This window comes from Cyprinus carpio, chromosome B15 (assembly GCF_018340385.1).
Source record: "Cyprinus carpio isolate SPL01 chromosome B15, ASM1834038v1, whole genome shotgun sequence".
Lineage (NCBI taxonomy): Eukaryota > Metazoa > Chordata > Actinopteri > Cypriniformes > Cyprinidae > Cyprinus > Cyprinus carpio.
The window spans coordinates 21,784,956-21,804,191 of record NC_056611.1 but is presented as its reverse complement, the minus strand read 5'-3'; the positions used below and the strand labels follow the sequence as shown (position 1 = coordinate 21,804,191).

Below are 19,236 nucleotides of genomic sequence, written 5' to 3'. Positions count from 1 at the left end.
GACAGCATTTATTTGAAATAGAAATTTATTTTGTAAAAACATTAGTCAAGAAAATCTTTTATTATTAGTATTATTGATGTTGAATACAGTTGACCTGCTTATTTTTTTATTTAATTTTTTGAGAGTTTTTTCTTCAGAATTCTTTGATGAATAGAAACAGAATTTATTTGAAATAGAAATTTATTTTGTAACGAAGTTCAAAATTTTTGTTTTTAATTATTACTGTTGAATACAGTTGTGCTTCTTAATATTTTTCCCCAGAATTCTTTGATGAATGGAAAGTGCAAAAGAACAGCACTTATTTGAAATAGAAATGTATTTTGTGACAATGTAAATATCATTACTGTAACTTTTGACTGTTTCAATTCAGTGAAAAATTTAGAACATATTTTTTAAAGCTTTATATATATATATATATATATATATATAAAAGAAAGTCCATGCCACTTGTGTCCTATATTTTCTAAAGTCATACAATAGCTTTGTGTGAAGAATTGACTTAAATCTTTATTTAAGTCAATTGTTTATTTAAGTCAATTGTTAAGTCTATTGTTCACAATGTCCTTTTATTGTATAGAAAACAGCCGTTTGAACATCTAAACTCATGAGTGTGAGAAAATGATTTCATTTTTGGGAACTATCTCTTTAATAAATGCTTGGCGCACATCTGAACACACCACACATCCCACTACGAATCATGTCGCGGCGGGAGACGTCCTTGCTGCAAGTCCAACAACCTCGAGTCTTTCCTCTTTTCATCTCAACACTAATGCACCCAGACAGCGGGACGTTCACTGCTCGCGACCTTACGACCCGCTCCGTTTCGCGAACTGTCGCTTTTATGAATAAATTAGCGATAATCATCTTGCACTTTTTTATTTATGCCTCCTAATTCATCTACGGCCGCTGACAGCCGGTGTCTCTATCCAGTCAAGTGGCAGCGGGTGCCGCAGAGGTCAACCGGGTCTGTTTCGTGTAGCAGCTTAAACATACATAAAGGATCTAGCGTGGAGCCAGAGAGATTTACCGATGGACGGCCTCCAGATGTCGGGAGCAGTGCTGAGCAGATAAAAGCAAAGTGCTCTCTCTGTCTCTTGACAGGTTGGATTGAGATGCTGCAAATTCTCAAGAGCCATTAAAGTTTGTGGGTTACAAAGCTGGGGGAGGAAAAAAAACTGGCTGGCCGAGGTGCACAGCTCAAGCGCAAGTGCCACAACTACAATATTTTTCCTCCCACGTTTTTTTTTTTTTTTGGTGCACATATTTGGCTAATGACTGCGTTCTCAGCTGAGTACATTTTGGCAGGCAGTTTTGACAGGAGTGCTTGACAGCTGTGACTGGAATTTGGAGGCGGAGGTTAAAAGATGATTGGAGTTTGAGCAAAATTAAGTTCTTGGCTTTGATAAAAGTATGTACTCAAGTTTTCAGTGAAGCAAGGAGGTGACTTGTCAGACAGTGCAGTCGTAATCACGAGACATAAGAGAACCGACTGGCTTGTGTACAAAAAGAAGATTTGTTCATATTTTTATCCTGTTACATGAATAAAGAAAGTACATAAACAATGCAAGTAGAAATATGCGAAAAGATCATAAAGTCGGGATCAAAAATAAAGATCAAAGTTGAAGTACTCATTTAGTGTGTGGTAGAACAGATATGATGAAACATAAAGGTCATATATAACTACAAACACCTATTAAACTGTAAAAAAAAAAAAAATCTAAAAAATCTGAAAATTATTTACTATGTGATTAATTAGACCATCTTTCTTTCTTGAATTACAATGAATTAATTAACAATTAATTAATAACTATTATTATGGTAGTACTTTCTATTTAAGTAACATATATTTTTTTTTTGCTTTTATGTAATGTGTAATTATTTATTATTACTTTTATTTTTATTTATAATTAATTGAATTAATTATTATATGTAATAATATATTTATTTTATAATATATTTATTTATATAAATTAATAATTAATAATATGCATTTTATTAAGAATTAATTGACACATTTCTTTCTTTCTTTCTTTCTTTCTTTCTATAGTCAGAATAACTATTAATAATTAACAAATAATTAATAACTTTATTATTACAGTAGTAGTACATTTTATGTATTTTATATAATATGTATAATTATTATTATTTATTATTACTTATATTTTTATGTATTTATTTATTTAATATGTATATTCCTTATTGGTTTATTATTATTTTTATGTTCTATTTAGTTGACATTTTAATTATTTATAGACTATATTAATTATTTACTATTACTGTCATTCATTCATTCATTCATGTTCCATATATATTTATTTTGGGGTTGTTGTTTTGTTCTATTTTATATATATATTTTTTTTCTTTTTTGTTTTGTTTTCCAACTATTTTTCTCTTTTCCATGGGCCCCCTTACGGCCCCTTGGGGCTCCCTGGACCGCAGTTTGAAAACCCCTGTGCTAAAATACAAGATAAACTCTCTGCATCAGCTCAGTGTGTCAGCTTTCCCCAGCATAAGTCCCTCGCTGGAGATGGCAGGCCGGAAGTGACCTTCTCTTTTACATAAGGGATCGCATTACCTCCTTCTGGAGGTACATGTCATTGCTAATGCACATCACATGGACGGCATACTCATCTGAGCCCCCAAAATCCCCTCACAATCACACTCACCTCCCACTGGGGACCCTCAATCTCCAGCAAGAAGAGAAAGAGAAAAAAGAAGTGTGTTACAGTGCTAGAGCGAAGGCTACTTGAGAAGAGACAGTGGACTGGGACTTGGCTCTGGGTCTTGGCTGATGTCATTTTCTTTTGGCAGGCCAGTGTGCCCCACATCTGCATCTATTTCCTTATTTATTTTTGTCACGTGGGTGCTGCTCTACTTGAGCGGAGGCTAGTGAAGAAGCACTGAGCTGAGGCAGCCGATCCCAGGCGACGAGCCGCCTGACTGCTGAGTAGATAATGAATGGTGGAGGAGAAATAGAGAGAGGGAGGCATATTGGGTCAGTTACAACATTTGGAGACCAGATGCGCCTCAGTGTTGTCTCTTTCTGGCTCAGTGAGGGGTAGTGAGGATGCTCACCAGTGTGTGTGATTTTTGATTCCCCCCCCCCCCCCCCCCAAACTATTTTTTAAGTAGTCTATTCAGTTTATCAGTTGTGTTCTTTTTACAATCAGTTGTGAATTTTTAATTTGTTTTTATGAACAATATTTATTTTGCAAAAAGAAGTTTGTCAGGCTTTAAATTATAATCTTGACTCTTTGAAAGTTGAGGGTCAGTAGGATTTGATTTTGTTGTTGCTTGTTTTTGTAAATTGATCCAAAGTAACAATTTTTACAGTTTACAATGTGAAAAAATAAAATAAAATAAAACAAAAATCTGTATAATAAATGTTACGTTTTCACCATTGATAATAATGAGATCTTTCTATAACACCAAATTATCATATTTAGAACATAATTTTGTTTCATTATTCTATTTTCTTAATTATTTTATTTTAAATTGCCAATATATATATATATATATATAAACCGTTTGTCCGTAGTTAAACTAGCAAAAGTGGATTTGGACACGCCCTGAGTGCACCTGCGTCGTGTGATTTAGACCATGCACTTAGATTGTTAAAATAGTGCCCAATTATTCTGAGGGCATCATTCACATCCATCCCGAGCAGCTCTTCTCTCCCCCTGACTCCCTCACCACGGGACAGGGGAATATTTTTTGAGGCCCACTTCTTGCAAATGGCCTCTTTCCTTTTGAACTTCAACCCATCTTATGCTCTTCCTCCTTAACTCGTACTCTAGAGAGCAAACAGGAGAACAGAGGAGAATTTCCCATAGTGAGAAGCACAACTGCTTTTTAATCATCTCCAGACCCGCGCTGTGTGTGTGAGAGACAGCGGAGGAAGGCGAGCCCAGGAAACGGGGAGAGGGAGGGCGTGAGACGTTCCCTAAGGCCTTAAAAGCGCTGGAGGCGAGGCGAGAGGGCCGGTCTCTAGACGGAGCTCTTCGGTGATCTGTCACTGGGTGCTCACAGGGAGGAAATGGCTGTGTTTAAGGGGCAAGAGGATACAGTTTCATTCAGCAATTACATCTCTCCTGTGTTTACGGATCTTTGCGCAGAGGAAGAAAAGATGCTTGCGCACGCACAGGGCCAAGTTCCAGGCTTTTTATGGCTTTGGCTCTCGATCGCGTAGACTGGATGTGACCTCAAAGCCATCTTTGCTTTCTCAAATACATAGCAATCCAATTTGCTGCGATCACTATCGCTAGATGTTTCATTTAGACTTAACATGAGACTTTAGGAGAGAGATGTTTTGGTGTGCAAATGCTTTTGCCACTGGTTTTATTTTTATTTATTGGTTTACAGATTACAGTTCACCATTTTTACCAGGACTTACTTGGATCTAACCATAAATCAATTCTCTTGTTGTCATGCATATTTGTCTTAAATTCACAAAATTAAATCATATTTTACAATTTATACATAAAATACAGTGTGATTGGAAATGGACTTTTTGTTCAAAAAGTGGACAATAAAAGTGAGACAATTGACACTGCAACTAAATATATATATATATATATATGGATGTATATATAGATATATAAATATATGTGTATATATATATGGATGTATATATATTATATATATATATATATCTATATATATATATATATATATATATATATATATATATATTATATATATATATGGATGTATATATATATATATAGTTAACTGAAAACTGAATGTAAAATAAAAAATAAATAATAAAAATTATGTGAAATAAAATAAATATTACCTGAAATAAAATATGAAAAACTGTTACAATTAAAATAGCACTGCTGCATAATATTTAGATGTTTATATATATTATATATATATATATATATATATATATATATATATATATATATATATATATATATATATATATATTAAATAAACAACTATATATATATATATATATATATATATATATATATTTTTTTTTTTTTTTTTTTTTTTTTTTTTTTTCATATATTTTAAATAAACAACAACAACACTTATTCTTTTGGATATACATTTTCTCCTGTTGCACAAGCCATATTTTTTATAGTGATGAAGAATGAACACAGTACACCTAACAAATGTTTGTTTCTTTCAGGAGTGGCAGAACTCTATCCAGAAGAACGCTGGCCTGGCTTTCATTGAGCTTATCAACGAGGGAAGGTAAAGTCTAGCGTCTGCTCCTCACACCATTACTAGCTCACACATCTCTGTAGCTAATGTCACTCTAAACTGGTTATCTGGCACTGGTCTGTTTGGCGGTGGGGTTACCATAGCATCTCTGAGGCAGACTAGAGAACAGGGAGGGAACCAGATTAGCCTCTAAGCCTCTCGTCCCGCTAGTTTGGCTACAGTCTGTGTGTGTGTGTTTTTTGTGTGTGTGTGTGTGTGTCGATGGTTTTGACCAGAGTGGAAAATATGCTGAGATAAGCGTGTTGAGAGAAGATGGCTGTATAAACCCTGCTGATGTATTTCCCGTCCAGAATGTGTACATTGTTTTACTCTTTATACATATCCAGCATGCTGTTATATTTTTTAGGTATTCTTTTCTGTCTCAGAAACGATTGTGTTTGTGTGTGTCTGTGTCCATGTGTTTGTCAGGTTTAAGCTTTGAATCGCTGTTGTTGAGCTGATCCAGGGCAGCTCAGCCTGCACACCCATCTGCTGACCCATCTGTGCACGCACACACACACACACACACACACACACACACACACACACACACACACACACACACACACACACACACATACACACATTTGGACAGTAAGCCTGAGTCAGCAGAGATAGTCGCTGTCCAGGGTGCTGGCTCATCAGTCATTCACCGCTCACCTGTCTGTCTATCTGTCTCTCTGTCTGTTTGTTTCTGTAAGTATCATTATTAAATATTGCTTCTTTGGTTGTTTGATGGCATTTTCCATTTCATTTTATTCATGGGGATTAAATTAAGTGATATAAGTATGAATTTTGCAATGTTTTATGGAAGTGGATGGCTGCTTCTAGCAACAGTGCCTTTATTTATTAATGAAACTAAGAAGAATCTCTTTTCACCAGGAATTCCAAAATTAAAGTCTATAGCATTCAAAGGTTTGGAGGCTTTTTTGCTTTTCTTTCTTTTTTCCTTTTTTTTCAGTTAATACATTCATTCAGCAGGTTTGATCAAAACTGTAGGGGTTACATTGTTTAAAAAAATATTAAAAAGAAAGTTACTTGAGTGAAAGGCTTTTTTTTTAAGTTTTTTTATTAATACTGTATATTCAGCTTGTTTGATCAGAAATGAAGGGATTACATTGTTAAGAAAAAAAAATTACTTGAGTGCCAATTCAGCATATCACAATGATTTCTGAAGGATAATGTGATACTGAAGACTGGAGTATGGCTGCAAAAAATTGGCTTTTTATAAATAAATTACATTTGAAAATATATTTAAATAGAAAGCAGTTATTTTAAACTGTGACAATATTTCACAAAATTACTGTTTTTACTTTTTTTATCAAATAAATGCAGCATTGGTGAGCATAATAATATCTTTTTTTTTTAGTATTTTGTTTTGTATGGTGTTTTGTAATTATTGTTTTTTTTTTTTTTTTAATTGATGCATATGATTTGAATGTATATTTATTATTATAAATTTGGATTTTGATAAACATTGATTAAATAAAAATGGATTAAAATATGAATATACTAAATGTTTTACAAATATTTATTTAGTTATTTTAAAATAAAAAATAATACAAATTATGTGAAATAAAATAAATATTACTGGAAATAAAATATGGAAAAAAAACATTAAAATTAAAATGCCACTAGTTCATAATATTTAGAAGTTAAAATAAATGTATATTTTAAATAAATTTCTTAAATTGATTAAATAAATATTGATTAAAATCTAAATATACAAGACGTTTTATACATATTTATTTATTATATTTTATATTTTATTTATTATTATATATTTTATTTATTTTTAAAAAATATCAGCACTAAGAACTGGTGGTACAGTAGGTCTGTCTTTGAAGGCTTTTGTGTGTAAATCATTGAAAATTATATATATATATATATATATTATATATATATATATATATATATATATATATATATATATATATATATATATATATATATATATATATATATATATATATATTGGACAGAATGAAGGTGATTTTTCTTCCAGAAGCCAGCAGTTGCACTCCATATATTTACTGGATAGTTTATTTGAACAATTTAATGAGACTAATGTTGTGTTTGGCCTCTTGGAACGTCTGCTTATGTTCTAAAAACAAACTAAATTACAAGTATTAAAGTACTGTGTATTAACGTACTGTGTACTTTGCTTGATGGAGTTATTTCTGAAGTAAATGCTGGAACATTCAGCCTTGGAGTGTTTATGTAACAGCTTATTCCAGTTTATTTAGATACATTCAGTTTTTAGTAGGGCATCTGTGATTTATGAGCTGCACCATATCTCCATTTGGGACATATGTGGCCCCTGTGCCTCTGATTTGGAGCCCCTGTTCTGTTTCATTAGCACCCTCATATAAGTCACCAAGCCCACAACTGTTCCTGCCTTTTGGAACACTAGAAATTCTCATTAAATGTTATGCTGTGGGTTTTTAACACACTCTTCTAAACTGCTGTGTTTCAACTTCTCTGCCAGTGCTGAAAAAGTAAAGTCATGCCCCAGATTTAAATTTGAACTGTTATCATGCTGAGATTGAGGTTGTTTACTATTTTTTCTTCTTCCCCTGAGCTCCAAATGTTATTTATTGCTTGTCAACACTAAAAGAATCATGCACATTTGAATGCTGCACCAGATTGAAGCCTTTCTGTGGGACGGGAAGAGAATAGCGTTCCACAGAAACGCCAAGGTTCTTGTTAATTAAAACAAAGCTGACTTAATGATGTGTAAAATGACAATTAACCCAAAGTAACCTAGGTCCCATAAAACATGAATGAATGCATTTTCTATAAGGGATTAAAACAGAGAATTGTGAGGTTGATTGTGTGTGATGTGCAGATGTGTACTTTATGTGTGTTTAGGGACTGACTGAATGCCATTTTTTAAATTCCCAGTTGAAATCTGTATTTTCTTTATTCTAGACTCCTTTGTCATGCCATGAAGGATCATATAGTTCGAGTGGCCAATGAAGCAGAGTTCATCCTCAACAGACAGCGAGCCGAGGACGTCCACAAGCATGCAGAGTTTGAGGTAGATGACATTTTATAGATCTTTATGGATCAGTTCAGGAGTGAGTTAATTTATAGTGTAATATGACTGAATTAAGTAGCTAGATCGGCTTAAACGCAAACTAGATTATAATCAATCCCAGATCAGAACTCTAATCCAACACTGAATCCATATGAAACTAAATCATCTTCAAAGAAATCTGTTTTTGCGAATCCGATACAACATGAGAGAGAAAATCTGTAGTAAAGCCAGCAGTGGGGGAGGCCCATAATCCTCTGCTCATATCTCCTACAAGGGATTGATTCACAGATATTAGCTCAGTACTGAGAAATGTAATAACTTGTCCCTAAATTATACATAAGCGTTTTAACTTGATTGCTTTTAATTTAATTAAATTGTTCATAATAAAACCTTATATTTTTGGAAAAAAATACTCCGTAGCATGAAATGTTTATATTAAAACATAAACCGAAAATATGATTAATTTTGTTTAAATATGTAAAATGCTCGAGGACAGAATGTATTGTGAATATATTACAAAATCACAACCTCTAAATGTATATAATTATAATTATATACAATTATGTATAATTGTATTCATATTTGTAGAAAATGTTGTTATAAAGTAGATAAAGGGTAATTTTAATAAATTTTATATTCATTTGTCCTGTCTGAAAAGTAATGAACAGTGTTTAGACATTTAATAATATACTAATAAATGTATTATAATGTAAAATCATTATACTATATGTATATACAGTATATATATATATATATATATATATATATATATATATATATATCTATATATATATATATATATACTGTATATATATGTGTGTGTGTGTGTGTGTGTTTGTGTGTGTGTATACACTACCGGTCAAAAGTTTAGGATCAGAAAGTCTTGTAATGTTTTTTAAAGAAGTCTCTTATGCTCATCAAGGCTGCATTTATTTGATCAAAAATACAGAAAAATACAGTAATCTTGCAAAATGTTATTACAATATACAATAATGGTTTCTTTTTTCATATCCTTTAAAATATAATTTATTTCTGTGATGCAAAGCTGAATTTCCATCAGCCATTACTATAGTGTCACATGATCCTTAAGAAATCATTCTAATATGCTGATTTATTATTAGAATTATCAATGTTTTTTGGGAAACTGCAATACTTTTTTCAGGATTCTTTGATGAATAAAAATTTTAAAAGAACAGCATTTATTCAAATTATTTGTTTTTTATAAATATATAAATCTTTGCTATCACTTCTTATTAATTTAACACATCCTTGCTGAATAAATAATTACTGACCCCAAACTTTTGAACGGTAGTATATATTGTTAGAAAAGATTTCTATTTTAAATAAATTCTCTACTTTTTAACTTTGTATTAATCACAGTATCCTGAAAAAAAAAGTATTACAGGTTCCAAAAAAATATTAAGCAGCACTGATAATAAATTAGCATACTGTATTATAATGATCTCTGAAGGATCATGTGGCACTGAAGACTGGAGTAAAGATGCTGAAAATTCAGCTTTGTATCACAGGAATAAATTAGATTTTAATGTATATTAAAATAGAAAATTTTTATTTTACATCATAATACTTTTTCACAATATAAATTTTTTCCCCGTATCTTTGATCAAATAAATGCAGCCTTGATGAGCATAAGAAACTCCTGTAAAAAAAAAAAAAAACATTAAAAATCATTTTGATCCCAAACTTTTGACCGGTAGTAGAATTATAGTAGTATAGTATAGTAGAATTTCTAAGTAGCACTTGCTGTGGAATCTGTCATCGTGTATCTATGACATCAGTTTGCGGTGAACACACACTCTTTCACACAAACGCACGAGTACATGTAGTGATGGAGTGATGAGTTTCTTATCTGGAACGCGCAGCCTGTTTTATATACTGCTCTTGAGGATCCTTGACCTGCTAGATAAAACGCAGCCGGTGCTAGATAGGCGATGTCACCAGCTAACTGGAGACGTCATCTTGCCCCTCAGTCCCGTCTTAGAGAAGGATGGGTTCACAGTTCTCATTCCTCCTCTTCTTTATTACCTCCGTCTACAGATTGAAGATTCTGTAAGCAGATAAGATATTTTTACAATTAAGCTGCTGTCACTTTCAACCCTCATATCCTCCCTTGAAATGATAAATAACGTTTGATATTTGTCAGCGCGGCGCATGGTAAGGCGAGATGACACTGGGAGATTGAGTTATCGGCCGTTTGAAGAATATGTTGAGGTATAATATCTGACAGAATTCAAATATAAGGAAGGAAATTCAATTACTTCCCCTCGCCCCTCCTCTCTGTTCCCCTGCACCCCACCAAGCCTGTGTTAGCAAATTAGATTTTGAATATTAGCAAGAGATCCCCCCTGGGGTCCACGTGGGAAGACAATTTTATTGTAGTGGGGAAGATAAAGTCGGCGGGCTGCTTCACGTCACCCTTAGTCTGAGAGGCCTTTTAGTCTCAGTGCTGTTTATAGGGCCTGTTTTTAGCTTTAGTCTGAACTCTGAAACATTCTATAAAATATCTTCTTTTGTCTTCCACAGAAATTAGAATGAGAAATGAGAACGTGAGGATGAGTAAATGAGAAAGTAAAATGCGATATATGTTGTATGTTTACATGGTAAAGTAATGGAAGACGTTCTTTGTTCTTAAAGGGACAGTTCATCCAAAAATGAAAAAACCATCTTGCTGTTCCAAACATGTGTGACTTTATTTTTTTACTGCAGAACACAACAAGTTGTTTTGAGGAATGATAAAGCTGTTTTTGTCCATATAATGAAAGTCAGTGGGGTCCAAAACAACACAGGACCTTACTGGACAAAAAAAAAACAAAAAAAAAAACAGACATTCTGTAAAATATCTTCTTGTGTGTTCCACAGTAGCGAGAACATCATTTAGGTTTAGAACAATGTGCGAATGAGTAAATGGGAAAGTGAATGGTAAATATATGATATATGTTGTATGTTGACATGGTAATGGAACACATGCATTGTCCTTAAAGGAACAGTTTATACAGAAATGAAAAACCCTCACGTCATTCCAAATCTGTATGACTTTCTTTCTTCTGCAGAACACACACACACACACACACACACACACACACACACACAAAGATGTTTTGTGTAATGTTTAAGCTATTTTCGCCATATAATGAAAGTCACTAGGGTCCAAAACAACAAAGACCTCACTAACTTTAACTATATGGACCAAAAAAAAAAAAAAAAAAACTTCTGTTCCACAGAACAGAACAAAACTTACTCATGTTTGGAACAATACCAGGAACTCTATGATGTGAATGAAAGTCATAACAACACTGGACCTCACTGATTTTCATTGTATGGACAAACCCTTTTTAAAATGCCGCCTTCTGTGTTCTGCAGCAGAACGAACATTATTCATGTTTGAAATGACATGAGGAATACATAAATGATGACACTTTTCTCTTTGGATGAACTATCCCTCAGTTCTACTTAATGCAGTAGCATCATTCTTGTTTTCAGTATACAGATTCATTGTGATGATTGCTGTAGATGTTAATCTTTTACACCTTTTCTCTCTCTCTTTCTTTCATCCATATTTCGGTCAGTCTAACTGTGCACAGTACGCTGCAGACAGGAAAGAAGAGGAGACGATGTGTGATCACCTCATCAGTGCAGCCAAACACCGTGATCATGTGACAGCCAATCAGCTGAAACAGAAGATCCTCAACATCCTCACCAATAAACACGGAGCCTGGGGCGCAGTAGCGCAGAGGTACAGCAGTGTGTGTGTGTGTGTATGGGGGGGGGGATGTTTCTTCAACTGTAGCGTTGTAGCGTTTCAGAAAATAAACTTTTAAAAACATGCCTTTTCAAATTTTTGAAACAAGTATCAGATATTCATCAAGGCTGCATACAAATACAGTATAAATAGTAATATTGTAAAACATTGTTGGAATTTAAGTATACTTTTTCTATTCTAATATATATTTAAAATGTAATAAAAAAGAAAGAAAGAAAGAAAGAAATCTGTACCTTTAACAAAACAAAAAAACAACCCCCAGGGGCATAAAAGTTGCTGTAGTTGAAAAAACACCTGTGTATGTCATTGTGTGTGTGTATGTGTGCATGTGTTTGTAATAGCGTGTGTCTTCTCAATGGTCTGTGTACGGTCTTTTTAGAGGCGAGTATTACACTATTACCTTTGTGACACAAACACACACAGCCAGGCCTCTGATGTGACTCCTATTTAATGTCATTTTCTTGCTCTCCACCAGGGTCAGTCTACAGGTCAGCAAACTCAATTACCACACCAGGCCACTAAATCCTCAGAGACAGATCACTGGTGGTCAGAGTGTATGTGTGTGTGTGTGTGTGTGTGTGTGTCTGGCTCTCACTCTCAGTCTCACAGTGGAGCACCTGGCAGTTGTTACAGTGGTCTCAAGGGTTCTGTTAAAAAAATACTGACTAGAGTTCAGTTTCCCACCAAACACACACAAACAGACCCAATATAATCCCAGATCTAAGACATCATTCTGTACAATGTGACAGTTTTATCTCAACATCATGAATGAGAAGAAAATTAAGAAACAACAACCAGCACAATCAGTTTTGAATGTTATAGAGTAATAATTTAAATGCTAAAATACTTGATGACACTAGAGGGGCAGAAATACCGCATTAAAACAGTGCTTACTTTCAGTTTTATGAATTTTTATTTAGCTTCTTTTAACTTTTTTCACTTGCTGCCAAGTTGCAATATCTACTGTAAAAAGACGAATAACTTACAAGACAACTTTACATAAAATATTAATATTAAAGAAATACAAAAATATTAAGAAAGATATTTTGATAGTGTTTATTTAATATAACTGTTTTTTTTTCATTTATTGGATAGGTAAACAAGACACACTTGCAATCTGTAAAACTATATATAAATTGGAAAACTGCAAACAACTGGAAAACATTGACAGAATGCTCATAAATATATATATATATATTATATATATATATATATATATATATATATATATATATATATATATATTACTGTAGTTATACTGTATATATTACTGTAGCTGTAATAATATTAGCAAAAAGTCCAGAATTGAAATACTCAATGCACCTTCAGTTCCATTGGTGGAACACATGATGACTGGATTGAGATTCTCTCTGCCACCATTGGCCGACAGCCAAAAGGCCCATACACAAACACACACTCCAAGCACAATTACTGATTTGCCTTCCAAATTGGCTGGATTTGCAGAAACAGTGGCTGTGGGTTTCTTATTAAATTTGAGAAATCCACTGCAGATGGTGCAAATGTACATGATGGCATCATGTTTACCCGCTCCAATAAGAAACATCAGCATGAGCTGCTTCAGTGGAAATAGAGACGATAGTTCAGCTGCTTTCACTGATTGTACTTCTGTTATCAGTTTTGACGAATCCAAATATGCTGGATGTCCCGTAATTCTCATCTGTCAGACATTGTTTTTTGAGATGTCAGACACAGTCTTACATTAGTGGTGCTGTAACTGCACTGTACCACATTCACTGCTAAATATGTATGTGGGTTGTCCTATTTTTATTTTTAAATCTGTGTTTAGAACACATTTCCCATGTGCTTACTCACTGCAGGTTGTTCTGAAATAAAATATTAGATTTAGTTTGGCTTGTCTTAAGCCTTTTGTATTTGTTTATTCAGTTTTATATATTTTTATACAGTTAGATTTTTCTAATTATTATTATTAATATATGTTATTTACTATTTATTTGTTATTTTGATTTTTAAAATGTTGAAATTGTATTGTTGAAATTGTTTTATTATAGTTATGGGTTTTCACATTTCAAACTGTTTTTTTTTTCATATAAAAAAACCACGTAATTTACATTTATTTATTGACATTTGCTAACTCTTTTAATTTATTAAAATGTGTGACTATGGATGATTGGGAAAGTCATATAAAAAAACACGTAATTTACATTTATTTATTGACATTTGCTAACTCTTTAAATTTATTAAAATGTATGACTATGGATGATTGGGAGAGTCATATTTAAAAAAAAAGTTTCTATTTATTTATTGACATTTACTAATGCTTTTGATTTCTTAAAATGTATTTACTATTAATATGGCACTCAATTCTCTGTGAACTGTCAGTAACATAAAAGTCTGACCATTTTCAGAAACATTTTATGCAATTGTGGCTTCCAGTTTCTCAAATGCTGTCTCAAATTTATCACATCAAAGTTCTTCATACCATAATAATAAAGTGCATCTAACACCGACTACACAAAATAATAAAAAGCTTGATACGGTGGTTTGGCTGAAAGTCTCTGCCACTATTCAGACTTATTCAAATATTTATGAAAACCACCTGGAAGGCATAACATTTGCATTGAGACAAAAGGTTATTGAGCTGGGGCACATTGTAAATGGTACCACAAAACTTCCAACAAATTTAAATTTAATGGTAACCTGCTGGAGAAGAAAAATGATGCAATATGTTCATGAGCTCAAGGCAGTGTTACAGCTGAGCAGCTTAGTCTTATTCAATGCTACATTAACTTTCCCATTTATGCGGCTTCTGTAAAATAGAAAGCCTGCGGCATTCTGAAGCATGCGTGTGTGTGTGTGTGTGCGTGTACTTTGCATATGTGTGTGTTAGTGTGTTGGCCTGAAAATGTATTTGTATTAGTGTGTTTGTGTGTGTCTTTGAGCATGAATGCAACCAGATTGGTTTTCTGCTTTTACTTTGTGCTACAGCCTAGGGACACGTGAAAAATGATCGAATACTGGTTTGAAAAATGCGCTGTATCATGTTTTCACGTTTAGGCTTCTGAAAACACAAATGTTCCCATGATGCTTTGGAGCACTGCTTTGATTTTCACCATTAGGTTTTTTTTTTTGCAGAACAACTGCAGATGTTTTTATATTTTGACAAGCACTTCCAGAAAAAGCAGTTGTGTACAGTATAAGATATATAAATAAATGTTCTCTGTTGTGTAAAATCGAATAATCTGTGAAGGATGAAGCACCGAAAGACTAAAAGCCAAATAACCAAATCCAACCTACAAATCTTCAGTTCGAACATACTTTATGCTTGCCTGATGATGAATGTCCCCTGTATTGAGTCGGCTTCAGAAAATCAATACTTCTCAAATTGAAACAGTATAGGGTTGTATTGATCTGGGCTGCTAAATCAGAAAGAGAAGGCTTTGATAGGACGTTGCCAGACAGCTCTGAGCCCAGTAATGACACACTATCAATTTTGGCTTTACACTGATAAATCAAGTTGAAAATTGGATGTCAGATTTTTTTCTTCTGGCTTTCCACTGAGGGAGTTATTTTCCTTTCCCTCTCCTGTTGACCTCTGGCCTCTGCCAGTGAATTATAAAGTTCATGCGTGTCAAAAGTGAGAAGATGTCAGCGTTGGGATTAATGATGGAAAAGAAATCTATGAAATTGAAAAATCATGGAGCCATTTATTTGTATGTCATTGGCCTGTTATCTGGCTCTCTGAATCTTATGTCATATTTTGAGGCAATGTAAGGCGGATTATTGTCATAATCAATTAACTAGGTTGAAAATCTTTCAACCTTTCTTCCTGTAGACTTGTTTTTTTAAATTGATTTCAGTGTGATGGGCATTACTTTATCTGTTCTCATTAATGGGATATAATAATTAAATAAATATTCCTGTATTATTTTATACATTTTAAAACATGTTTTACATTTTGAAAAGTGTGCAATTTCTGTATTATCCAAGCAATTGTTTTCATTTATATTTATTTATTTATTTATTTATTTATATTATTATGGCATTAACAGTCCTCGACAATATCCATAATACATAAACAAAAATTAAATAAATATTTAAATGAATATATTTCTATTTGTTATTTATGTTTATATAATCATTTCAGTGTGATATGTGATTTTAGCTGTTCATATTAATAGGATTCTTTTTTAAATATATGTTATTTTATATTTATTATATATATATATATAATATATATATATATATATATATATATATATATATATTTTTTTTTTTTTTTTAAATGTGCTTTACACATTATAAAGTGTGTAATTCCTATACTATCCAAACTGTTTTTATTAAGTTAAAATATTTCTTTATGTATTTATTTATTCATACTAATATGGCAGTCATAATCCTCCATAATCATATCCATAATAAATAATAAATGCATAATAAATAATTAAATAAATATATGTATCTAAATAATATTTACAAGTAAATATATATTTGGATAGCACAGAAATTACACACGTTTTGAAATGTACAATAATAATGCAACGATACACATTTCATACAGTTTTATTGTACATTCGTATGGCATTATTTCATTATTTTGCATTATGTTTGTTTTCTTCAGCAAGTGGTGTCAAGCTATAATATTTGAGATAAGTTATTCTGCATTTTTAATCCTTTTTAATCCCAATTTATTTGATATTATTTAAAACATGGCTATTGTATGTTTAAATGCTAATGCTAGCTCTGCAAAACCCTCTCGGTCTCAGCAGTCTTCCCAAGCATCATGTCACACTGAATAAAGCAGACACTCACCGATTTTCAATCAGCATTTTTTGCCATGCAATGTCATGTAGCTGACTATGCTTGGTGTCCAATAATACTCCGTCTTAATGTCCATTTCCTGGAGTTTAATATAGCTCTAAACAGTCGCTAATTGCTTCAGAATAGCTGCCTGTAACAAAAATGTAAAGTCCGTGGTCACAGTGGACAGCGTCCCGTTGTTGCGTTCATGCCCTTTGTCAACGTCAGCACTGTGGCTGACAGCTGATCAAGGACCAGCATATCTGGACCACGTCAGACCTTAACTTAATCTGACTCGGGTATTGATTGTCAATGCTTTCTCTTGTATAATTACTTTTTTGTTGTTGTTGTTGTTGTTGACAGAAAGGATGGAGATGAAGAAAAAAGACAGTGCCAAGAGATGGAGAGTAGTGGCATGTATTGATTTGTTGGAAGGTGGAGAATGAGGGAGGCACCATTTCCCTTGAATAACCATGTGCGTGGTCTCTTGTTTGATGGATGGTAGGAGTCCGGTACTGGATAATAACTTGGTGATAGAATGGAGCCTTCCAGTTACGCACGGCTTGGTTAAGCAGTCTCATTGGGAATGGTTGAAAGGTTATCAATTCTAATAGCTGCAATTGAAGGGGAATATATACAGCCCTTATGGGGTTTTGGCCCCCCAGAATTGGGATTTTGGTCTGAGGTTTAAATAAAAGATTAGCTTTGATCTGATGTGTCATTTATTTCCAAGTATTGCAAGTCACATGTTTGAGTTGCAGGAAATAAGGAGCCAAAATTGACAATTTTGTCATTATTTACTCACCATCATGTCACCACATCAGTCAAGCTCTCATACGTACCATAGAATCATAAAATAGCCATAAAACAACAACAGAAAGACAGAGTAAATAATGACTTTATTTTCATTTTTGTCAACCTATTCCTTTAAGCTTATTAGGGAAAGCAGGAGAGAACAGTGAATGTGATTCAAATGATCTTTGACATTTGAAGACTGATGGAGGAACTGTTGAAACGATTTTTAAACACACCCTTACCTCAATGACCTTCCATTGCTATGTTTCACATCATGTCAAGTTTTAAACTAATCAAGTCCACTACTATAGTTTCCACTGAAGCTCCCTTTGTTACAAAGCGTTTGCTAAGCTGAACACCTGTGGTCACCATTTGCAAGCTGGAAACTTTCTCAACAATTGTTTTTTGACCTACACAAAGTCACTTCCCCTTGGGCATGCTTAACCTCAAAGCCTGTGCTAATTATCTCTGGGAAGAGAGAGCTGTTGGAACGACCATTAATTTCAACAGAAAGGAGCGCGACTGCTAGTGTTTTCCCACTCGGTTGGCTTGGTCTTTGGTGAGAGATGGACGGTTTGCCAAAACGGGCGAGAAGGGACGTCTGACCTGTACTAGAACTCTGTCTCTCACACAGGCAGCTGTGTCTGTCTTCATCCAATGCAATGACCTGCGGTTCAGGCCTTGCCAGTCTTAAGCCAAAGTGCTTTAGGGGAAGTTGTGGCCTAATGGTTAGAGAGTTTGACTCCTAACCCTAAGGTTGTGGGTTCGAGTCTCGTGCCGGCAATACCACAACTGAGGTGGCCTTGAGCAAGGCACCGAACCCCCAACTGCTCCCTGGGTGCCGCAGCATAAATGGCTGCCCACTGTGTGTGTGTTCACGGTGTGTGTGTTCCCTGCTGTGTGTGCACTTTGGATGGGTTAAATGCAGAGCACGAATTCTGAGTATGGGTCACCATACTTGGCTGTATGTCACGTCACTTTATACAGTATGTGTCTGCTCGAGTATTTTAGTTTGATTCAGCTACATAAAGAAGTTTGTATGGAAGCTTGTTTGTGCCACAGAATTAAAAAAAAAAAAAGTTTTTTCTTGCAATTGTGAGTTCGTATCTTTTTTCTGAAGTTATAAACTTGTAATTGTGAGTTTAGATATCACAATTCAGATTTTTTTCTTTAGAATTGAAGTTATAAACTTGCGATAGCAAATTTAAATCTTGCAATTGACTTTTTCTCAGAATTCTTAGTTTATATCTTGAAAAAAAAATTTCTCTGAATTTTGAATTTACATATCACAATTCAGTTTTTTAAAGGGGGGAATAAAAATAAAAAAAAGGTTATCGTGTTGAAAAAAAAATTTATCGTGATAATTCACTATATATATATATATATATATATATATATATATATATATATATATATATATATATCTATATATATATATATATATATATATTGCAATAGTAAGCTTATATCTCACAATTCTGACTTTTTTTTTCCTCATAATTGTGAGATATAAACCCTTGGGAAGAAGTAAAAGCCAGGACAAAGATGAAAAGTTCAGGCTGGAGAATATCCAGAGAAGATCTGTTTACCGAAAGCTGTTCCTAAATATTGCATAAGGCATCCTTTT

The 19,236-nt window shown here is 33.4% G+C and overlaps 1 pseudogene; it reads left to right on the top strand.

Moving 5' to 3' along the window:
* The window catches only part of LOC109076556, a 247,798-nt pseudogene that overhangs the window by 129,379 nt on the left and 99,183 nt on the right, over nt 1-19,236 (top strand).